Source organism: Periplaneta americana, chromosome 1 (genome assembly GCF_040183065.1).
Source record: "Periplaneta americana isolate PAMFEO1 chromosome 1, P.americana_PAMFEO1_priV1, whole genome shotgun sequence".
Taxonomy (NCBI): Eukaryota; Metazoa; Arthropoda; class Insecta; order Blattodea; family Blattidae; genus Periplaneta; species Periplaneta americana.
Genome location: NC_091117.1, coordinates 179,883,664 through 179,906,185, shown reverse-complemented (window position 1 = coordinate 179,906,185; position 22,522 = coordinate 179,883,664). Strand labels below are relative to the sequence as shown.

Here is a 22,522-nt window from a genome sequence, read left to right as displayed (position 1 = left end):
AATTTTAAAATGTTACATTTGTTCGGGTCAAATTTCTGCACATTTAAAGGGGAGGGGGAAACTAAAATTCTTTTAATCATTTATTATCATAATACACTGCTCTCTTAAATTGACTGTGCGTATTAGGAATTCAATCAATGGCTTTCCCAAAACACGCTATGAAATTATTCATACGGGTATAAAACAATTTTTATCTCGAAAAGGAAGCAAAAAGGAGCAACATTGTATTAAACTTTTTTGTTTGAAATATCTCAAAGAATAACCCCCTAAAATTAATGAAATTACTTACGATTTATTCTGTACATATCACTTAGGCCTAATGTTCTTAATAAGTATGTAGCGTATATAAACACAAGAAATTTGCGCACCACTTATTTATTAACAGTAATCTCACTAGAAGTTTTGATTTATGTAGAGAAAATCAAAACTCGAGTGAAATTTAATTGACTATTACACGATAAGAAGAAAATATATGAAGATTATAAGAAATAAAGTACTCTAATACAATAAAATATTAATTGACTTACTAAAATTCTATTTCACCATGTTAGCTTCACCAAACCGTTTGAACGGAGACGCCATTTTCAGTTGAATGTCTATGCTATAAACAAATGACGATCGCGAAACATGTTTTATAGTACCGTAAGGAATTTGCAGTTTCAAATGTTGGCAAACAAATGGTAGGGAGGTGATAAAAACAGAAGAAAGTATTTATTTATTTATTTATTTATTTATTTATTTATTTATTTATTTATTTATTTATTCTGGTGTAGTTAAGGCCATCAGGCCTTCTCTTCCACAACACCAGGAATACAAATACAATAACAGAAATAAAAAGGGAAAAAAAACACTATAAACGAAGTAAAGTCACACAAAAATATACACAGGTTGCAGTCACAAAAACTTTAAATGAGTGATTAAGTATAGTTAATTGTATCCTAATTAACTAACATAAACAAGAAACTTTCGATTTTAATCTGGAGTAAAAAAAACACACATCAACACTTCTAGCAATATCTAAAAAGCATTAAACAAGACAAAATTTTCCAATTTAATTTTGAATTGTGATAAAGTATATAAAGATGAAAAGAAATAAAGTTCTCTAATACAGTAAAATAGATATTAATTGACTTAATAAATTCTATTTCACTAATGTTCCCTTCACCAAAGCGTTTGAACGGAGCCGCCATTTTCAGTCGACTATCTATGCGGGAAACAAATGACGATCGCAAAACATATTTTATAGTTCAGTAAAAAAAATTGCAGTTTGAAATGTTGACAAACAAAGAAGCAAATGCTAGGGAAGTGATAAAAACAAACAAATGCTAGGGAAGTGATAAAAATAAACAAATTCTAGGGAAGTGATAAAATTGTGCGATAAGCTGCCCTGATTGGTTGCAAGATGTCCTTTCGTACCGTTTTATTGGTCAAAAGTAGTATGACGTAGTAATAGTTGTATTAACACCTCCTTTGAGCTTTCACCAGATTCGATATAGAGGATTAAACGATAAATATTGCTGCCCCGGGCCATAACCCTAGTTGCTCTATGCGTCAATACATTCCTGGCAGTACCATGTAGCCTACGTCCTTTGGTTCCTGTGCTATATTTTGATTTCGAAACAGCTGGAAAAGCTTTCTTTGTCGTTATTTCCGTGGCGTCACATAAAGACGGAATATTTTAGCACAGTCTTTGATATGGTTTTGTAAGAATATTTTTGGGTAACGGCCGCGCATGTCTTTGCTAGAGTGTAACCGTTTCTAACGTCTCTTTTCCACGTATTTTGACAAAAATTTCTTGAGGGGACACTTGGAAAACACTAATATAGTGAATGCATACGGAAGTTGTTACGGTATAAGATGTTGCTTCCAGATTATAGTCCATAGAGATTCTTGTGTTTTGGAAAGGAGCATAATATCTAGGGGCGTGTCTTGCAAGTGCATTACGCTGCAGCCGCCAGCTTGCCAGCTTGTTGCTACGTGTGTTCGTGTCTTGCTTTTGTTCTCGTAGTAGTTTCAGATTAACGTCAGTGGCCTCCTTTTTGACCTTCCTCGAGGTCGAGTTTCACTTAGCATGTAGAAGTGGCATTATCTTTTTGTAGAAACTTCCTCAGTTTCAAAAACTTTGTCTTCATTTTAAAGGCTACAGTACAGTGCACTGATGTGGAATTTTATCAATTTTGTTGAAAATGTTCGATTCTTCGTTTTTAACATTAAACATTCTAGGCATATTTTGGTAAAAGAACGACTCCACAAATTTTCATGTAGATATACCACTTCCATCAGTTGTTCCGGCCGACAATTGAAAAGTTGCACGCTCTGTATGGCCCGTTAAACCTTTTGATTGGAAGTCAAATATACTAATTATATTAGATAAATTATATTATTATCTTCCTCATCAATAAATAGAAATATATAAGAATAATCATACAACATCTACGAAGTGTCAATATCAAGCTGCTGCCTCAAAACCAAAACGGTGGTTTGATGAAAAATGTAACGTTAAGTGTCGTAATAAGCAGGTTATTAAAATTTAGATTTCTCCATCTGCATTTTTCTTACATATTGCTTTACTAAAAATGCTACTCCAAATTTGGTACTATGTGCATACGATGAAAGAGTAATGGAACGGAGAAAAATTCCCTCCGGCGCCGGGATTTGAACCCGGGTTTTCAGCTCTACGTGCTGATGCTTTATCCACTAAGCCACACCGGATACAACCCCGACGTCGGACAGAATTGTCTCTGATTGAGTTCCAACTCTTGGGTTCCCTCTAGTGGCCTCCCTCTGCACTACGTCATATATGTCTATGAACATAGGACCGAAGTCCACACATGTGCTGAGGTGCACTCGTTATGAGTGACTGGTTGGCCGGGATCCGACGGAATAAGCGCATGGAAATATCATATGTACTTCGGTACATTGAAATAATACATGATATGCGTAAATCACGAAGTGATTTAAGACGGCGCTTATTCCGTCGGATCCCGGCCAACCAGTCACTCATAACGAGTGCACCTCAGCACATGTGTGGTCTTCGGTCCTATGTTCATAGACATCTATGACGTAGTGCAGAGGGCGGCCACTAGAGGGAACCCAAGAGTTGGAACTCAATCAGAGACAATTCTGTCCGACGTCGGGGTTGTATCCGGTGTGGCTTAGTGGATAAAGCATCAGCACGTAGAGCTGAAAACCCGGGTTCAAATCCCGGCGCCGGAGGGAATTTTTCTCCGTTCCATTACTCTTTCATCGTATGATGACGCAGAATATCTGCATGGAAATATCATATGTACTTCGGTACATTGAAATAATACTATGTGCATGATTTTATGAAGCTAGTGAAGTGTTTTAGATGCTCAGTTTTTTCTTAGCTGTTACTACCCAACAAATTTAATTTATAGAGATTTTAATAAATTAATTGAAGAAATTTATAAATATAGTTTACTAACTTACTACCACAGAAATCAAATAAAACATAAATCTGATCGACATGGATATCGTACTAGATATAAATAAGTAAATAAATAAATAAATAAATAAATAAATAAATAAATACATAAATAAATGAGTAAATCAGTAAATGAATAAATGAATGAGTAAATCAGTAAACGAATAAATGAATGAGTAAATAAATAAATAAATAAATGAGTAAATGAATAAATAAATAAATAAGTAAATAAATAAATAAATCAGTAAATGACTAAATAAATAAATAAATAAATGAGTAAATGAGGAAATGAATAAATAAGTAGACCTAAATGAATAAATAAATAAATCAGTAAATGAATAAATCAGTAAATGAATAAATGAATAAATAAATAAATAAATAAATAAATAAATAAATAAATAAATAAATAAATAAATAAATAAATAAATAAATAAATGAGTAAATCAGTAAATGAATAAATAAATAACTAAATAAATAAATAAATAAATAATCAATCGGTGGTTTTATTTATTTAACATTTGGTTTTTAGTTTAAATAGAGTATTTTACGCAACATAACAAACTAGATATGTATTATTTCTAATTCTGTTTAAGGGAAGACTGTTGCATTATTTATAACAGCAGGTTCTTTTTAATTCCAAATTTTTCGCTATATACTTCCGGATACAATACAATATTGCCACATTGTCTCTGCTTTGGTATTTTCTACATGTGTATCCTACTTTATGCGTCAAAGATCTCTCTAGTTCGACAATACCGGTATTTTGACCTGCAGAGATATCTATATGGTATGCTAAGAATTGATGAGCCAGAAACGGCCGGTAACATACCAATTCTTAATATGACATTTTCATAATGAACATGATTTTAAACAACATTTCTTGTTCGAAAAGTTGAAATCTGAACTTTGGAAACAGTAGGCCTATAATTCGTGAAAATATATTAATATGTGCTGACATTGTTAACGTAAGAATTTACATAAGCATTAATAGCAAAATATAATTTAGAAAATTGCTGTGATCTTGAGTATCCTCCAGAAGTGTTCTAAGGTACTTTCATTTGAAAATTGAAGAGAAATAAAGATTGCACATTGTGTATCTACATTTATCTTTATTTCATAGTTTAAAATCATGATTATGGCTTCTAAAATATCTTAAGAAATTCTTAATTTGTTCCTTACACTGTTAGAAAAAGTGGAATGTAAGCTGCATTATCAATTTAATGTTTTTTTGCATCATGTTTATCCATTTCTTCCTACCCTATTCCTGCAAACATGTGTACAGCCATTTACAATTTGTATACAAAAGTGCATGCTATGAAGTGTATGTCATATGATGATATGGTGTTTTCTTTGTGTCTTGATTTAAATGGTAACAGCTGACGAGTCTTGTCTTTAATTCTCTGCAAGTTTCGTACAGATTTAATTTATTTTTAAATCAAACTTAAGTTTCCATAATTAATTCATATTTTTTTACGATTTTTCCTCATATTTCTATATTGTTTCTCGTCCTTAATGTTTATAAGGATAGACAATACAATAATTAAGCCAGTTGCCCATTCCTTTTCATTCTGCTGGTTATCTCGAAATAAAATTATTATAGTTTTGGGGCCGATTTAATGATATTTTATAAATAATTAAATTTTCATTTTTATTAATTATTTTTACCGAAATGTGTGACTCATGTACACTGAGATGTTAAAGTTTCGTAATACCCATGATCACATATACAAGGTGAGCCAACAGGCGATTTTCAGATTCGAGTCTTTTCGGCTGTTGTCGGGTATTTAAATTATTACATGAAACAATCTATTCATTCGATAGCATTGTTTATAATGGATCGCTGGACGGTTGAACAACATGCTTTTGATATTAAGGTATATTAAAAAAATAATATTACATGTACAAAATCCACCGCAATGATCCATGCAATAAAAATCTGGATTCAGAACTTTCAAGTAATTAATTATGCGTTAAAAAAGAAGTCTCCAGGTAATCAAAGATCTGTACGTACCCTGGAAAACGTAAAAGTTGCTATGATCCGTAGTTCTAAACGTTCTGCCCGTCGTCAAGCAATTTCACTTGGTTTGTCAAACAGCAGTATACGAAGAATTCTTCATAAGGACTTACACATGTATCCATATAAAATTCAAGTAGTGCAGAAATTAAAAGATGCTGATAAAGTAAACCGCATGACTTTTTGTCAACAATTCTTGGTTCTAAATGTTAACGAAGCTATTGTCCACAATATGCTGATGAATGATCTCTCTAGATACGTCAAGAAACAAAACTTTCGATACTGGTCACCAAGTAACCCTTATGAAATAGCCTACACGAGGAACCATTACACAGTGTCAAAGTCACAGTTTGGTGTGCAGTAGCATCATTTGGAATCATCGGTCCTTATTTCTTTGAGGATGATAATAGGTCATCTGTTACATCACAGCGATATGCCCGAATGATTCCAGAATTTTTTTCTCCACAAATTGCCAATAATCCTCTCATCAATAGAGACACGTGGTTTCAACAGGATGGTGCGACTAGTCACACGGCTAGGCTTAGACTTTTGAAGAATGTCTGCAACGGAATGGGTCCCACCTGCGGGTTGTAGCCTAGTGTTCAGAAAATAAGAATTTCATGAGCTACAGATAGATCCTATTGTATTCGTTCCAAAGTAATCAGTGCAACAATTATTAAAGTTTTAAAATCGCCGGTTTTTTTGGCTCACTTTGTATAAGAAATTGCTCAGACTTACAGGCTTTGACGGCAACAACTTTTATTAATTTCACTATGCTGCCATCTAGCTACTGCATAAGAAATCACGTTATAACTCGCATTTGAATTCCATGTATGTAGGACAATCACGGGAGCAGACTATGATATCAGTAACTCTCAACTATATGAGTCACTAAATATAATGTTATTTAGTTATTATATTCAAAATGCCAGAACCAAATTTATAAAATCTCTAAGAACACATCCAAATCCATTGCTCAATAGTTTAGTAATTTCTCGTGTTTAATGAATAAGTGATTTCTTGTAAAACACTTCACTCTTGGTGAAAGTGTTTGAATGTAAATTGTATTTTTTTTATACTGAATCATGTACTATGTTACGTACATCTTGTAAAAGGCATAGGTCCATTTTGCTACCTGGTACTTAAATAAATGTACATTTCTGAAAAAAAAAAAATGAATTGCGTGGAGCAACTGTACTTCCATCTAGCAGTCGTTCCCAATCGACGGTGGCGATTCTGATGATTCTCTTCCACACGTTACTGTTTTTAACATTGGGTTGGCCAATCTGTTATATGATCAGGGGTAATACTTAACTTCCGTACTACAAATTTTGGGATTCTTGGAATGTTTTGTATATTAACTCCGATAATTCTGGTTAATTGTACGTTACTTGCAGAGAACTTATTTCATACGCATGCGTAGATCCGTATTTACTTCAAGTCATTTGTTACAAATTGACGTGTCTTTTTATGTTTAAACCAAGGCGGGATTATTCCTGCTCTAAATGTTGTTGAAGTGGTCCAGTGCTATGCGACAGTGTAAAGAAAGACATTACAAAAAAATAATTTGCGGTTCTTGGAAAGCATTTCTGAACTTCATGTTTGCTCGAAACGTGCACTTCGCAGCGCTGGACCCCTTGTCTACTAATCTGTGAGTGCTTAGTCTTGCAGGAAAAAGGAACAGTGCTTTATGTAAGTGAATGCCAGACAAATGCGTACGTCTTTACGATGCCTATTCTGCTGCCTCATCTTAACACTGGACGGTAAGTCGTGATAATTTTAAAGTAATTTACTCTGACATTACTTATGGTGGGAATAATGTACGAAATATGAGAGTACAGTCTTCTATCTGCCATTGTCACAATTTTTGTCTCAGTTCACATAGGAGCTAAGCATTCTGAATACGTCGCCAGTGCTGTTCGTTTTCTGATAGGCACACTGAAGTAATAGCTGAATAGAACTAATATTCGATTTTTTTATTATCCAATTTAATAAACCCTATTTCACCCTCAGGTATATTAGGGTTATAGTTGGCATCAAACAATAAACAATAGTAAATAGTAGTAGTAAAGTGATAACATAAAATAGTGGTCACAGTTACAATTTACATGAATTATGTAGAAGCATGCATATTTGTGAAAGAATGGCTCCTGTTACAGACTAATGAGATGTTTGAGGAATAATCAATATAGAAGGTATACAAGAATGTCTAACCGTTTCAGAGTAAATCACGATCTTAAAAAGATAATCAATAGTAGATTAATAAAACAAAGTTTCACTTTCACTTTCAAATTAATACTTAATTCATGAACAATGAAACAGTTAAGAGTAATAAAGAGATATTACAAGCAATGATTTACGGTTACAAGTTACATACATGATTCAGGAATAATTACAATAATTAAAATATAACACAAGTAATGACTTACAACTAACGAATATCGAAATTCTTGAAGGGCAATATATAATTGTAGGAGCAATACAAAAGATTGAAAAACAAATTAATGTAAACAGTACAGTAAAGGAATAGTAAAAAAAATTACTTAAGATTACAAATTAAACTCATTCTTTTTAAAGCAATAGGTAACAACAAAGAGATACTAATAACAATACATTGACTGTAGTTACAGATTAAACACATAATTTTAAAAAACAAACACGCAAAGGATTAATAGCTATTTTCAGGCATCATTCAAAGGGACCATGACTGTAATTCACATCTTCTTGAGTTATTTCGTATATTATTTTGTGTTTCAATCTATTTCAATTTGTTATTTTTCACTGTAACAAAAAAATATGTTTCATAAAGCCTCAAGACATTTCTCTATACTTATTGTATCACGGTACTCTTTGTCAATGACAACCTGTAACGGTTATAGGAAGAAATATATATATATATAATAGTTATTAAACACATTATTTTAAAAGCAATACATAGCTATATTAAGAGATGACTTGAAATTTACGAATTAAATGCTTTATTTACTAACAAAAATTGACAATAAGGAGATATTACAAGAAATGGCTCAAAATTGTAAATTAAATACATAATTTAAAATAAATAAATAAATAAATAAATAAATAAATAAATAAATAAATAAATAAATAAATAAGAACCAATAATACAATAGTATGCGAAATTGAAGACTTACAGTTTCATAATAGTTGATTAGAACTAATATGATTTTTTCCCCCAGAATAATTTAACATTTTACAATTTCACTAATATTCTCACTTTACTTATGGTTTGTGGTGGGAATAATGTACGAAATATGAGAGTACAGTCTTCTATCTGCCATTGTCACAATTTTTATCTCAGTTCACATAGGAGCTAAGCATTCTGAATACGTCGCCAATGCTGTTCGTTTTCTGATAGGCACACTGAAGTATTAGTTGAATAGAACTAATATTCGATTTTAATTGACGTAAACGAGTGGAAAGGAAGATAGAAAGACAAAGAAAAAGAAATCAAGAAGACGTGAACGTAGAAGAACATTAAAATATGTCATGTCGCAATTGGAAGTGTTGCGTTTTTAGATTCGTAATGTAGTGGAAAGGCAAGATTTTAGCCCTTCTGTGTCCTCTAGAGGGACACTTGGAGCTTGGCAGACGCTCAAGAGCAACTCTTGGTATCCTGTACACCTCAAGCAAGTGTCGATCGCTTCGCGGAGATAAGCCGTCTGATGGCACGTACGCTGTCAGGCAGATAATGGAGCGCTCCTGCTTCCTCTGTAATAGGAGTGGACGCAAGTTGATTACATTTGGACTTTTTACACGTCCACGTCGTCGTAATTGGAACGAAATATTTTACTTTGTAACTTTCAGGTGTCGCATCAATTATTTTGTAACTTTGAAGACAGATACATAAATAAGAAGTAATAATTTTAATAATAATATTTCAAAAACTAGGCTAGGTTTATTTTAATTTATCTGTCCGTTTGTCTATTTTTCTAAGTTTTTCAGACCTGTGATTCTTACTTTATCCGACCTACACTCGACAGAGTACAGGTTATCTGATAATGTACATTGATGCTATAAACCGGACTCGAAACCGATGACGTGGATTGCACTCATTATTAAAGTTGCGGGTTTTTCCGTTGCATCCATTAGGACTTGTCGTTTCATTAGCTTCTTCAACAAATTAAAGCATGTGACAGTATTGGTCCCGTTCATCTCAATGAAATTATAAATTTTTTATAAATTGATTTGAAACTTTTCAAACATTTGATTTATCATTTTTGCAAAATTATTATTTTCTAAGACATCTTACAGAAGAAATTTTATGAACGGTTTCGCCTATACGGCATCATCAAATATTCAGAATGTTACAACGAAATCTAAACGTAAGTCCAATAAGATGTTCACAGTAATATGCATAACAATGATTTCAATAATTAATCATGAGTTATATGTAATAAAATCTGATATTCGGAAATGCTGAATTTGACTAATTTGTGTAATTTCGCCGACTTGCCGAAAAGTGAAATATAAAAAATATAAAATATGAATGTCAATTACATAGAACTCATGTTACATTTTGTTAAATGTCACTATTATATGTACTCGTAGATAAAATTGTTATAATTGATAAAATGTAGTACTTAATTTGAATAATTTCAAGGGAAAAATTGTTCCGGGGCCGGGTATTGATCCCGAGACCTCTGGTTGAACGTACCAGCGCTCTTCCAACTGAGCTACCCGGGAACTCCACCCGACACCGTCTCAACTTTTCCCTTTATATCCACACAACTCGCGTGGGCTGACGAAACGCCAGAGACCCACATCGAGTGCACACAAACTCTGTGTGACTTGGAATTGTGGTTTTCTGTTAACGTACAAAGTGACGTATATATTATGCAAATCTAGTCTTTCAGGTGAAGCTTCCTGTAAAGCAGATTTGAATAATTTCAGGAAGCTTCACCTGAAAGACTAGTTTTGCATATTTGTACTTAATGTCTGTGCGAGACAGATTCACGTGGTATTATGCAAATATTACTGATGTTAACGGTTAAATGATGTATGTCTTATAAGCAACACATTTGTTGAAAATCTTCTGTAATAATTGTTTACCAGGTTCTTGAATTCTGTAACATGTAGGCCTATGTGTTAGAATAAATTTAATGACTAGTCAAGATATGTTAATGTAATTGACAATTTTTCGTATTATACTGTAATAATTCTTGAAGAAAATGTGATTGAATATGATCTCATTTACATATATGAATGTTTCAAATAATATGATTGAAGACTTTAAAATAAATTTATAATCTTGAGCAGATTTATCTGAAAAAAAAAAAATGAATTGTAAGATCAATAAAATTAGTCATTGTATCGTTCTTCCGGAACTTCTCCGGATCTCCTTCATCCTTTTCGTTGGTAGGTTTTATACTTACCCGAGTGCCAAGTAATCTTTACTGGTAGGCCTATTTGATTCATCATCATCATTCAGTGTTCTCTCCAAGGACAGGTCTTTCACTGCAAACCCAGCATTCTCCAAACTTTCCTATTTTCTGCCTTTCTCTTTGTTTCCTCATATGATTCATATATCTTAATATCGTCTATCATCTGATATCCTCTTCTGCCCCGATCTCTTCTTCCGTTCACTATTCCTTCCAGTGCATCCTTTAGAAGGCAGTTCCTTCTCAACCAGTGACACAGCCAATTCCTTTTTCTCTTCCTGATCAGTTTCAGCATCATTCTTTCTTCATCAACTCTTTCCAACACAGCTTCGTTTCTTATTCTGTCTGTCTACATCACACGCTCCATCCTTTTCCATATCCACATTTCAAATGCTTCTAGTCGCTTCTTTTCACTTCGTCGTAATGTCCATGTTTCTGCACCATACAATGTTACACTCCACACAAAGCGCTTCACTAGTCTCTTCCTCAGTTCTTTCTCCAGAGGTCCGCAGAAGATGCTCCTTTTTCTGTTAAAAGTTTCCTTTAATTAATTCCTGCAAATTAGGTAGTTGCTTCTACTTCAGGAAACACATGTTATGCAGCTTGTTGTCTGTCTTTCCTGCTTCACACTGTCAATATTTTTACTTGTCACGCGAAATCAGTAGTTTTCAAATTTTGCAGACAAAGAACCAAATTAAAATCAACAATATCAGAGTGCTACATAATTCTTGAGCAGAATATCCTGAATGTGTATTCTCATAAGTCCTGAGAGTATAGTATAGGCCTACTATACCATACATCATACATGATTATGATATTAGATGTATGTGCAGAGACCCGAAGTATAGTATAATATACCTGCATTTGTGCTCTAACTGTAAACTGCAGAATTTTTTCAGAATTTTTCCTCATGTCAGTGACTTTGTTTTGAAGTGCAGAATTACATATATTGAACTTCAAAAATAAAACAACAAATGTCTCAGGACTCAGTACGAGAATCTATTGAAATTGGAACAACTTCGAGTCTCATCAAAAAATACGGTACCGGTACGTATCCATTTCAGTGGAGTAACTTATGTTAAGGTCCTTCGAAAGACTACCGCTGCTCATGAACTTTCTTTTAGTTGGTTATTTTACGATGCTGTATCAACATCTCAGGTTATTTAGCGTCTGAAATGAAGGTGATAATGCCAGTGATGTGAGTCCGGGTCCAGCACCGATAGTTACTCAGCATTTGCTCATATTGGGTTGAGGGAAACCCCGGAAAAACCCCAATCAAGTAACTTGCCCCGACTAGGATTCGAACCCGGACCACCTGGTTTCGTGAGTAGACGCTCTAACTGTTGCTCCATAGATGTGGACCGCTGCTCGTGTAGGATGTACCCCTCGCGACATGTGATTCTAGTTTGATGACGCCCTGCTATACTTCACCACATATGAAAAACATCTCGGGAGAGCAAAGGACAGAAAGAGTGGGACCTTTTGCATGGCCAGTACGATCGCCCGACTTAATGTCCCTAAGACTCCTTTCTTTGGAGGCATGTGAAGAGCGTGGTATATGTCACACCACTTAACATCGGGGAGGAACTGAGTGTGCGGATATTCAGTACCTTTGAAATAATTCGACACAGTTCGGCGGTAATGAGTGTAATCAGGGTCAGGGTAGGCATTCTGAACACCTTTTTTAATCTGCCTTGAAGAAATCAGTGAATAATTAATTGTATAATTTCAAATGTGCTAAAACCTATCTTTTCTTCTATGTCGCGTAGCTCCTAAACGACGCATCATAGAACATGGTTTATTTCACGAAAAAGTATCCTTATTGCGAGATCTATCGCTCCTCAGAGTTTGTCGCAGATGTCCTGACTCATTCTGTATCTTATTGAGGATACCGGTTTTAACGAAGTCCGAAGCTTGTTTTTGTACCTAGTGCTGGCCAGTGCGCCTGAGCCTTGTGGTTTATGCTTAATTTATTGCATTAGAATTCACTTGAATAGCTGGAGAAAAAGAGCGAGAGACCGTGACATTGGGGCAAGGTCATTGGAGCAAGTAACGCGAAGACCTGGGCATAGACGTCGCCTGAGGACTTGTGTGGTGATTAGCCTTCTCCCAAACGTCCAGCACGCAGTCAGTAATGCAGCATCTTGTACTGCTTCCATAATAAGTCGATAGGATCTCTTCCGCAGGGTTACATCCAGTCCGCGGCCTCATGAATACGTATGCAGGTAATTCCCATTTTACGTGAGGAATGTTCTGCCTGGTTACCGCCTTCAAATAAACGTCTCTTGCTTACCAAAAGCGTGAATGAGAGATTTTTCTGTTTGTCGACATGTTAGATTATCACATAATAGTAATATGCGTTACAAGAGCGGTATGTTGAAGTTTTCATGTTCGAGGAAAAGTTTGAAAAAGCGAAACGTAGTTGAGCTTTTTTAATTTCCGAGAATTGAAAGAAAACATACCGCTCGTGTGTCGTACATTATTTTGTGCGAAGATCGTTTATTACATACCTGAAAGAGGAATTTCTAATTAGTTGCAATGAAATCTCCATCTTGGTTTCTGTTCAATGACGGCAATTTTGGAAAACAAAAATATCTATCTTCAACATTGTTGCTTTAAAATGTTTTCTGTGTTTACTATACTCCAGCAGGCCGTGATATACGTCTGTCTTTTTTTTCCCCCCAGTGTATAAATGCGAATTTAAAACAAACGGCTTCCTTAATGTTACATGCATCACGAAATGCAGTAACTTTAGTGGAGTTGTAGAGTTTACTTAATTTTTGCAAATATTTAAAAACGATAATTAACAGTGGAACTTAGGTTAAATAGAAGTGGTAAGTTTCCAATTTATACTTATTACTATATTGAACGTCTCTAAAAATAATATGTTAAAAGTCTAAAGCAGTAAAATCAATATGTCACTTAAGCGGTAAGAAGAGGGAAATAGTCCACGCCTGTGGAGTAACAGTCAGCGCGTCTGGCTGCGAAACCAGGCGGCCCGGGTTCGAATCCCGGTTGGGGCAAGTTACCTGGTTGAGGTTTTTTCCGGGGTTTTCCCTCAACCCAATACGAGCAAATGCTGGGTAACTTTCGGTGCTGGACCCCGGACTCATTTCACCGCCATTATCACCTTCATTTCATTCAGACGCTAAATAACCTAGATGTTGATACAGCGTCGTAAAATAACCCAATAAAAATAATAAAAAAAGAGGGAAATTGTTATGTGTGTTCGGTTGGGAATACTGAATGTGGAATTTTAGACTTACCGCGGGTTGGTTTTGTGCGGAAACCAAGCAAATACGCACGATCTCGCACAAACGTCTCTTGCTTACCAAAAGCGTGGATGAGAGATTTTTCTGTTTGTCGACATGTTAGATTGTCACATAAATGTTTTAAACGTTAATCTGATGAGATTTTTGTTAATTTCAATCATGAATCATTACGACTTTGTGCCGTGTACCAAGGAGTACCGACCGCTTATTGTAGGTTAGGGTGGAGTGAAAATATGTTTATGGAATCAAAATATAATATTAGGGAAAAGTTGTGGGGTGATATCATAAAGAACAATGCAAAATATATATTTTATAGATTAATATTTAGAGGTGCCCCAAGAGCATCATATTTTGAAATTTTCACAAAATCTTGAGGTTCAAATTTTTTAGCGAGAGAACATTCTCCAGTTCCCATTACTTGTTTCATACGCCAAAAACGGTGACGCGAACTGTAGCTGCATCTCCTCATTCTGAACTTGTACTTTCCACGTGCTTCGCCAGTGATGTCAAAAGTCGCTTCTTTGACTGTGACAGCTATAGCAACTCGCAAGAGTCCCATTATAGGATTGCTAATGGAATAGACAGAACATCAGAACCGTAAATAGGCAATCTGCCAAGGGGAAGGGAAACCCCGAAAAGAACTCATTCTTGCATGAAGGTAGGAAGGTGGCGATCTGAGCTGCTAGCTCTACGATTGCTCGTAACGTGATCAGAAGACAAATTCAGTTACAAACCCTTCTACGAGGAATAGGACTTTCCACTTTTAGTGGAGAGAACGGCTTCACGTCGTCATCCTGCTCATCTTCTTCTCGTGTTCTTCCCAGTCTCCCTTCTCTTTCCTTCATAGTAGACTATAAGCAAATTTTGTTGGCCAATCCTCGGATTTAATGAATTTTTACACTGAATAACGTCTGCAGTTAAATATGTCGCTAAATAAAATACTATAACCACTTCTCTTCATGTTATTTTTACCATTGTATTTTTCTCTTGGATTTCTTTTGTCTTCTGGTCATGTTAATCTTCCTCCTTTGCTTCATCCTTTCCTCCTGATCTTTTATTTTTCTCCTTTTTACTCCACTTCCCTTTCTTCCTCCTCTTTACTCCATTTCCCTTTTATTTTCCACCTCTTTAATGATTGGATTCTCTGCCGTGTTACATCATCTTCTAAAATAATTAATCAACATTAAATAATAAAAAATCCTGATACTCTTTGGTATGATGTTAGTTCACATCACAGGATATATGCAAGACAAAGACACATCTAGGCTGAATAAACATGTACAAGTGAAGAGAAGCGACTAGAAGCATTTGACATGTGGATATGGAGAAGAATGGAGCGTGTGAAATGGACAGACAGAATAAGAAACGAAGCTATATTGCAAAGAGTGGGTGAAGAAAGAATGATGTTGAAACTGATCAGGCAGAGAAAAAGGAATTGGTTGGGATAATTGTCTGAAAAAAAAACTACCTACTGAAGGATGCACTGGAAGGAATGGTGAACGGGAGAAGAGTTTGGGGGCAGAAGAAGATATCAGATGATAGACAAATTAAGACATTATGGGCCGTATTCATAGACATTCTTAGCGCGGGCTTCGGGTGGATGATCAGCGAACTAACGTTTTTCGTATTCATAAACCAGTGTCAGCGATATGATATGATATGAATCCTGTTTAGCACGCTCGTAGCCCGGGCTAGCGAAATGTCTATGAATAGCACCCTATGGCTCATATGCGGAGACTAAAAGGAAGGCATAAAATAGGAAAGATTGGGGAAAATTGGGTTTGCAGTGAAAGACCTGTCCTTGAGCAGAAGACTATGAAGAAATGATGAAATATTCATTTTCTGCTGCAAATCGAATCTGTATTATTGGAACAACCGGGTATGTTACTGGTTTTTTTAGTAGGTTATTTTACGACGCTTTATCAACATCTTCGGTTATTTAGCGTCTGAATGAGATGAAAGTGATAATGCCGGTGAAATGAATCCGGGGTCCAGCACCGAAAGTTACCCAGCATTTGCTCATATGTTACTGTTAGTGTCAGTAATGTTTAGAAATTGGAAAGTCGTCTTCTGTGCAGTATGGCTTCTTGATACTTTACTTTAAATTATTTTATGCTCGACCATGCCGAAATGTAGTAATTATACACCTGGTAGCAGTCCTTTAATGCATGTCATTAAAGTACACCTACTCATTAAAGTACTGGTGTTTTCAGCCAATGACAACTCAGCTTACAGGTGTTCAGCCAATGACAAGTCAGCTTTGTACCGTTATAAAACCGCAAGTATCGATTATTCTCGGATATGCAATCGAAAGAGAATTAGCGAAAAGTCACGGAGGCTGGAAATACAATACTGTCGCAGAAGGTTATGTTCTGTTACTATAATAATTAGCGTTAATTATAAATAATATTCAAATAAATTCAAGTTGTCATCTCGTTTTTCAATGTCGAATTCAATAATCAAAATTATACCAAGTTTAACGGGATTACGTCAAGGTCAATGACATTATTGTTCCTCGGAAAAAATCAATACTTTCGCGTCTGCGCACATCTCACAATTCACGACCTAGAACAAGGTCACTTCCGATCTTGTCAGATACAATTAAAATGTATACATCTGAATAATTTCAAGTTAGAAATATGGTCGAGCATAAAAAGTCGTATGAAACTCGCCTATAATGGTAATTAAGAAGCTCGTATGAAAATTATGAAACTCGCTTGCGCTTGTTTCATAAACATCCATACTCGCTTCTTAATTACAATCATTATAGGCTCGTTGCATAATGTACTATTACTTTATATCGTATTATTAAACCTCTCAAGTGTATTTTTATTGCACCCTATACTTCAATTTTAGCGCATATTTCAACAGTTTTTACTACATAGTTGCTTGCATATTTTCAAGTTTTTTTTTATAGTATATAAAGTTCCGTGGTCTAATGACGATGGCTGTTATGATAACATGTTAACGATAAGATGAAGACACTGATAGAGTCGAGAATAATGAAAATGACGATAATGATGAATATGTTCCTGGTGGTAAAGCTCATGATATTAAGAAAATAGAATTACTGCGCAAGTACATGCTTCTAAAAATAGTAACCGGTATTTTAATGGTTAGTCGTGACTTACCTGTTTTATGGGACACGAAGTCCCCGTGCAAATTTTACGTGTCAAGATTTCAATTTTGCCCATACGGTGCACGTGTAGCGATGTGGATTGGAATATAAATATTTCACAGTTTATGCTGCCGGGAGTCCGAAGCTTTGTATACACGGATTTCCTCGAGGTGGGAGGCGAAGGAGGAACGTCGCTGCTGTTGGTCAGCGTGCAGTTTGCACGGAACGCATTTCACCGCGCCAAGACAATGACTAGCACCACGAGGACAAAATAAAGGAAAACGACTACGTTCATGTTATTAAGGCTTCTGCACAATAGTAGTGTTTTCTCGCGCTAAACGGCGTCGCATTTGTTGGTAAACACGATTAATGGTAGAGGACTTCACAGATTGTTTGCAAAGCAGTTTCACATCCAAAATCTCAGTGTAAAATATAAAGTGATAATGTACAGTAAAGGTAAAGGTAAAAGGTATCCCCGTAACATGCCATGAAGGCACTTGGGGGGGCATGGAGGTAGAGACCCATGCTTTCCATGACCTCGGCACTAGAATGAGGTGGTGTGGTCGGCACCACGCTCTGACCGCCTTTTACCCCCGAGAAAGACCCGGTACTCAATTTTATAGGAGGCTGAGTGAACCTCGGGGCCGTTCTGAAAGTTTGGCAACTAGAAAAAATCCTGTTACCACCTGGGATCGAACCCCGGACCTTCCAGTCCGTAGCCAGCTGCTCTACCAACTGAGCTACCCGGCCGCCCGATAATGTACAGTAGTGGCAAAAAAAAAAAAACCGGACCGACCCTTGTAGCTGATTTCAGAGCCTTGTTCACTCCAGAGCACGATAGACTGGTAACTAAAGGCCCATTCACAATGAAAATTAAACATAACCGTAATATAAACACAGAAGTTTGCGCCCAGGCTACCAAATGGGATCATTCACAATGATTCACATAAGCATTGACATAAACATTACCGTAAGAAAGTTTGCAAACTACAAACTTACGTGATTTGCAAACAGAACACAATCGTGAAGCGCTGAAGTATACGACAGAATATGAGGAAATGGCGTCGTTGATATGTTTCCATGGTTACCAAATATGTTTGCTGTTATGTTTATGTTCCCATCATGAATGATCTTGATTTTACCGTAACGTTTATATTCATAAGTTAACGCTTACGTTATGTTTAATTTTCATTGTGAATGAGTCTTAAGACTTTCGTGGTTCGAATCCTGCCTCGGAAGTAAACTTTTTTTTTGTTCCTTATTCAAATTTATTCCCAATACTTTTGAATTACTGGTAAAATTCATGTTCTGGGAATAATAAGTTCATTAAGTAGTAAAATATCACTGCAATCTCGTGGTATTTCTTAATGGATAGTCAGTAGAACGATGACAGGAGAAACGGAATTCTATTTCCATAATCGGTTAATTTTCTAGCTCTCCATTCCTCCAGTTTCGATCTTTCCATTTAGGTTCTTTTTCATTTCTTCTTCCGTAGAAGTCTTCAGTATTACTTGGTCGTCGTCTTTCACTCTTTCCTACCACATTTTATCGTAATCATTCGTCCCAAATACAATTATAACGCTGAAATTGTGTTTTTGCTGCAGTTTGTCTTATTACAGCATGTATAAAAAGAGAACTGCACCAACAATGATCACAGATAGATCCTTAGTATTCATCCAGGTTCCCCTAAAGTGAAATCCTTTGTTTTGCATTGCATTCATCTCTCAGATCTGGTGCATGAGAGGGAAATATTATCCTGCTTTTAGTATTATTTCCTCTATAATAGGATGACCAGATTCACATCGATAGAAAAGAGGACACAAAGAGTCAAGAAGGAGGACATTGTTCGAAAAAGAGGACAAAAATTATGTAGTCCTACTTAGATTTAGGACTAGACCTATATTATACTATAAATTACGTCAATATCTATTTTGTTACAAAATATTTACAGTGCAGATTTAGACTTACATCATACTTAAAAGTATGTTAATATTACAAAATAATTTTGGTAAAACTTGATAATAATGATTTCACAGTTAGCTACATATGAAAGTCAAGGGAACTATAATTATTAAAGAGGACAGAAAATATAAATTTAGATTTATTTAATTGCAGTAATTATAGCCACTGCCCTTAAAGATGCCGATTACAACACTTTTGAAGGAGTACATGGTCTCTCCATCACTGGCAGTACACGGCGCATAGATATAATAGCTTTCAAGGAATTTACGGGATCTGGATACATAGGCCTAATTGATTCCACTGTGCGTTTCGAAACGGATGAGGAACAGCCAGCAGAAGTGGATAATGAAAAAAAAAGAATATCTACAATCCTATCATTCCGTATTACCTCCAAAAATACCAGCTAAATGAGCTTGAAGTAATCGGACTTCTAGTTGGAGCAAGAGGTACCTCTACTCTCTTCGTGAAAGGTGTGTTTAAGAGGCTTGAAATACCTACATCTATTATTCCGGTTGTAACCTTAGCTGCATAGAAAGGATCGCTCTCCTGGAGCATCACCTATATTCGAAATCAAACTAAGTTCATTAGCATTCTTTACTTTTTTTGTAACACTTACCTCTCTAAAACTAGGTATATTTCCACTAATCTCAAAATGTATTTGCAGCTATGTACTTGTAGGAGATTCATTGTTAAAACAAAATCAATGGTTCAATGAACTTGTAAACATTTACATGGTTAAGTACTCTTTGTCCCTTGTGGCAGCTCACGAATGGTTAGAAGATTTATAAATTAATAAAATAAACTTAATAATATAAAATGAGTTTGCAGTTAACTACATGAAAGCCAAGGGAACTATAATTATTATAAAATACATAAAAAGATCGCACAAAATGTGAATTTAATATTATTTTGTAAGCAAATAGATTTATGACCGTTGGCAAAGAGTATATTCCGTCGATGCTGCTACCACCTACAGGCAGATTACTTGGAAAAAAAGCGTCACATCAGATAACTTCAAAATATGAGGCGTACAAGTTACGAAAAGGAAGGCATTTCTTCATTTTAAAAAAATCTCCCGGACTCCGGACAAAGGCTTAAAAATGTCCGGACAAAAGAGGACGTCTGGTCACCCTACTCTTTAAGAATGTCCTTTTAAACAGGATCTTTACAAAATCTTACGTTTTCTAGTACGAGAACAATCATTTTGTCAACATTTCATTCCTTGTCTTCTGCGGCGTCAATGCATGTTAGATGGATTCCATTTCATTGATTTACGAAGTCCTAACAAAAGCAGACTTGGTAGAAGGAAGTTGAAGGTAAGTAACTTTGTGTCCATGCTGTAAAATTCCAGTCTGATGACGGTTGCAGCATCGCGGAGTTAATGATTTGTTTTGCTGTTACCTGCGTGTTTTTCTCGTACTTGTGTAATTACTTTTCCTTGAATATTACTAATTTTCGTGCACGATGGTAGCTAATGGTGTTGGCGAAATTACTGGGTACGGAGGAGTAACAGTTATCATTATGAACCGAACCGAAACAATGCAGCGGGTGATGTAATGGGGAGAAAACCTATTATAATTCAGGGTGTAATTATCGGAAAGGGTACGTTATTGCCGTTGTTTCTTATTTTCGCTTAATGAAGCAGTTGTGTGCCGCGGATAATCCGATTTGACCTAGCAAGCGGTTTATTCTGATCCCCGGCTATGCTTTAACGTTGTGTGATGCAAATGACTTTTGAAGTCGTGGAGCACACATTAAGCCAATTTAATTCGTACTGTACACCCATTTCTTTAGGTATTTATCAGAGATGCTACCATGACCAATTATTCTTTTCTCCACTATTTTCACAGGTCCATCCGTAGCTCAGTCAAGTGGCGACTTCTAACAGTAGAAGCTTGAGTTCGTTACCGAACAGATTATGTGAGCTTTATAGTGGACAGTACTTTAAATAAATTCATCTGCTCTTAATACTGTACCTCTTTTAAGAAATTCATCTGCTCTTAATACTGTATAACTTTTAAGAAATTCATCTGCTCTTAATACTGCACATCCTTCAAGAAATTCATCTGCTCTTAATACTGTACCTCTTTTAAGAAATTCACCTGCTTTTAATACTGCATCTCTTTTAAGAAATTCATCTGTTCTTAATACTGTATCACTTTTAAGAAATTCATCTGCTCTTAATACTGTATCTCTTTTATGAAATTCATCTGCTCTTAATACTGTATCTCTTTTAAGAAATTCATCTGCTCTTAATACTGTATCTCTTTTAAGAAATTCATCTGCTCTTAATACTGTATCTCTTTTAAGAAATTCATCTGCTCTTAATACTGTATCTCTTTTAAGAAATTCATCTGCTCTTAATACTGTATCTCTTTTAAGAAATTCATCTGCTCTTAATACTGTATAACTTTTAAGAAATTCATCTGCTCTTAATATTGTATCTCGTTTAAGAAATTCATCTGCTCTTAATATTGTATCTCGTTTAAGAAATTCATCTGCTCTTAATACTGTATAACTTTTAAGAAATTCATCTGCTCTTAATATTGTATCTCGTTTAAGAAATGCATCTGCTCTTAATACTGTATCTCTTTTAAGAAATTCATCTGCTCTTAATACTGTATCTATTTTAAGAAATTCATCTGCTCTTAATATTGTATCTCGTTTAAGAAATTCATCTGCTCTTAATACTGTATCTCTTTTAAGAAATTCATCTGCTCTTAATATTGTATCTCGTTTAAGAAATTCATCTGCTCTTAATACTGTATCTCTTTTAAGAAATTCATATGCTCTTAATACTGTCTGTATCTCTTTTAAGAAATTCATCTGCTCTTAATATTGTATCTCGTTTCAGAAATTCATCTGCTCTTAATACTGTATCTCTTTTAAGAAATTCATATGCTCTTAATACTGTCTGTATCTCTTTTAAGAAAATCATCTGCTCTTAATACAGTATCTCTTTTAAGAAATTCATCTGCTCTTAATACTGTATAACTTTTAAGAAATTCATCTGCTCTTAATATTGTATCTCGTTTAAGAAATGCATCTGCTCTTAATACTGTATCTCTTTTAAGAAATTCATCTGCTCTTAATACTGTATCTCTTTTAAGAAATTCATCTGCTCTTAATACTGTATCTCTTTTAAGAAATTCATCCGCTCTTAATATTGTATCTCGTTTAAGAAATGCATCTGCTCTTAATACTGTATAACTTTTAAGAAATTCATCTGCTCTTAATACTGTATCTCTTTTAAGAAATTCATCTGCTCTTAATATTGTATCTCGTTTAAGAAATTAATTTGCTCTTAATACT

General features: G+C 35.0%; 1 protein-coding gene across 1 annotated transcript in view; it reads left to right on the top strand.

The window, feature by feature from the left end:
• Positions 1-7,203: 7,203 nt before the first annotated feature.
• Positions 7,204-22,522, top strand: part of Egfr (epidermal growth factor receptor) — a 526,694-nt gene continuing 511,375 nt past the window's right edge. Inside the window, exon 1 of the mRNA XM_069833346.1 lies at positions 7,204-7,222. The gene's annotated coding sequence lies outside the window, so the exon portion shown is untranslated. The remainder of the gene's footprint in view (positions 7,223-22,522) is intronic.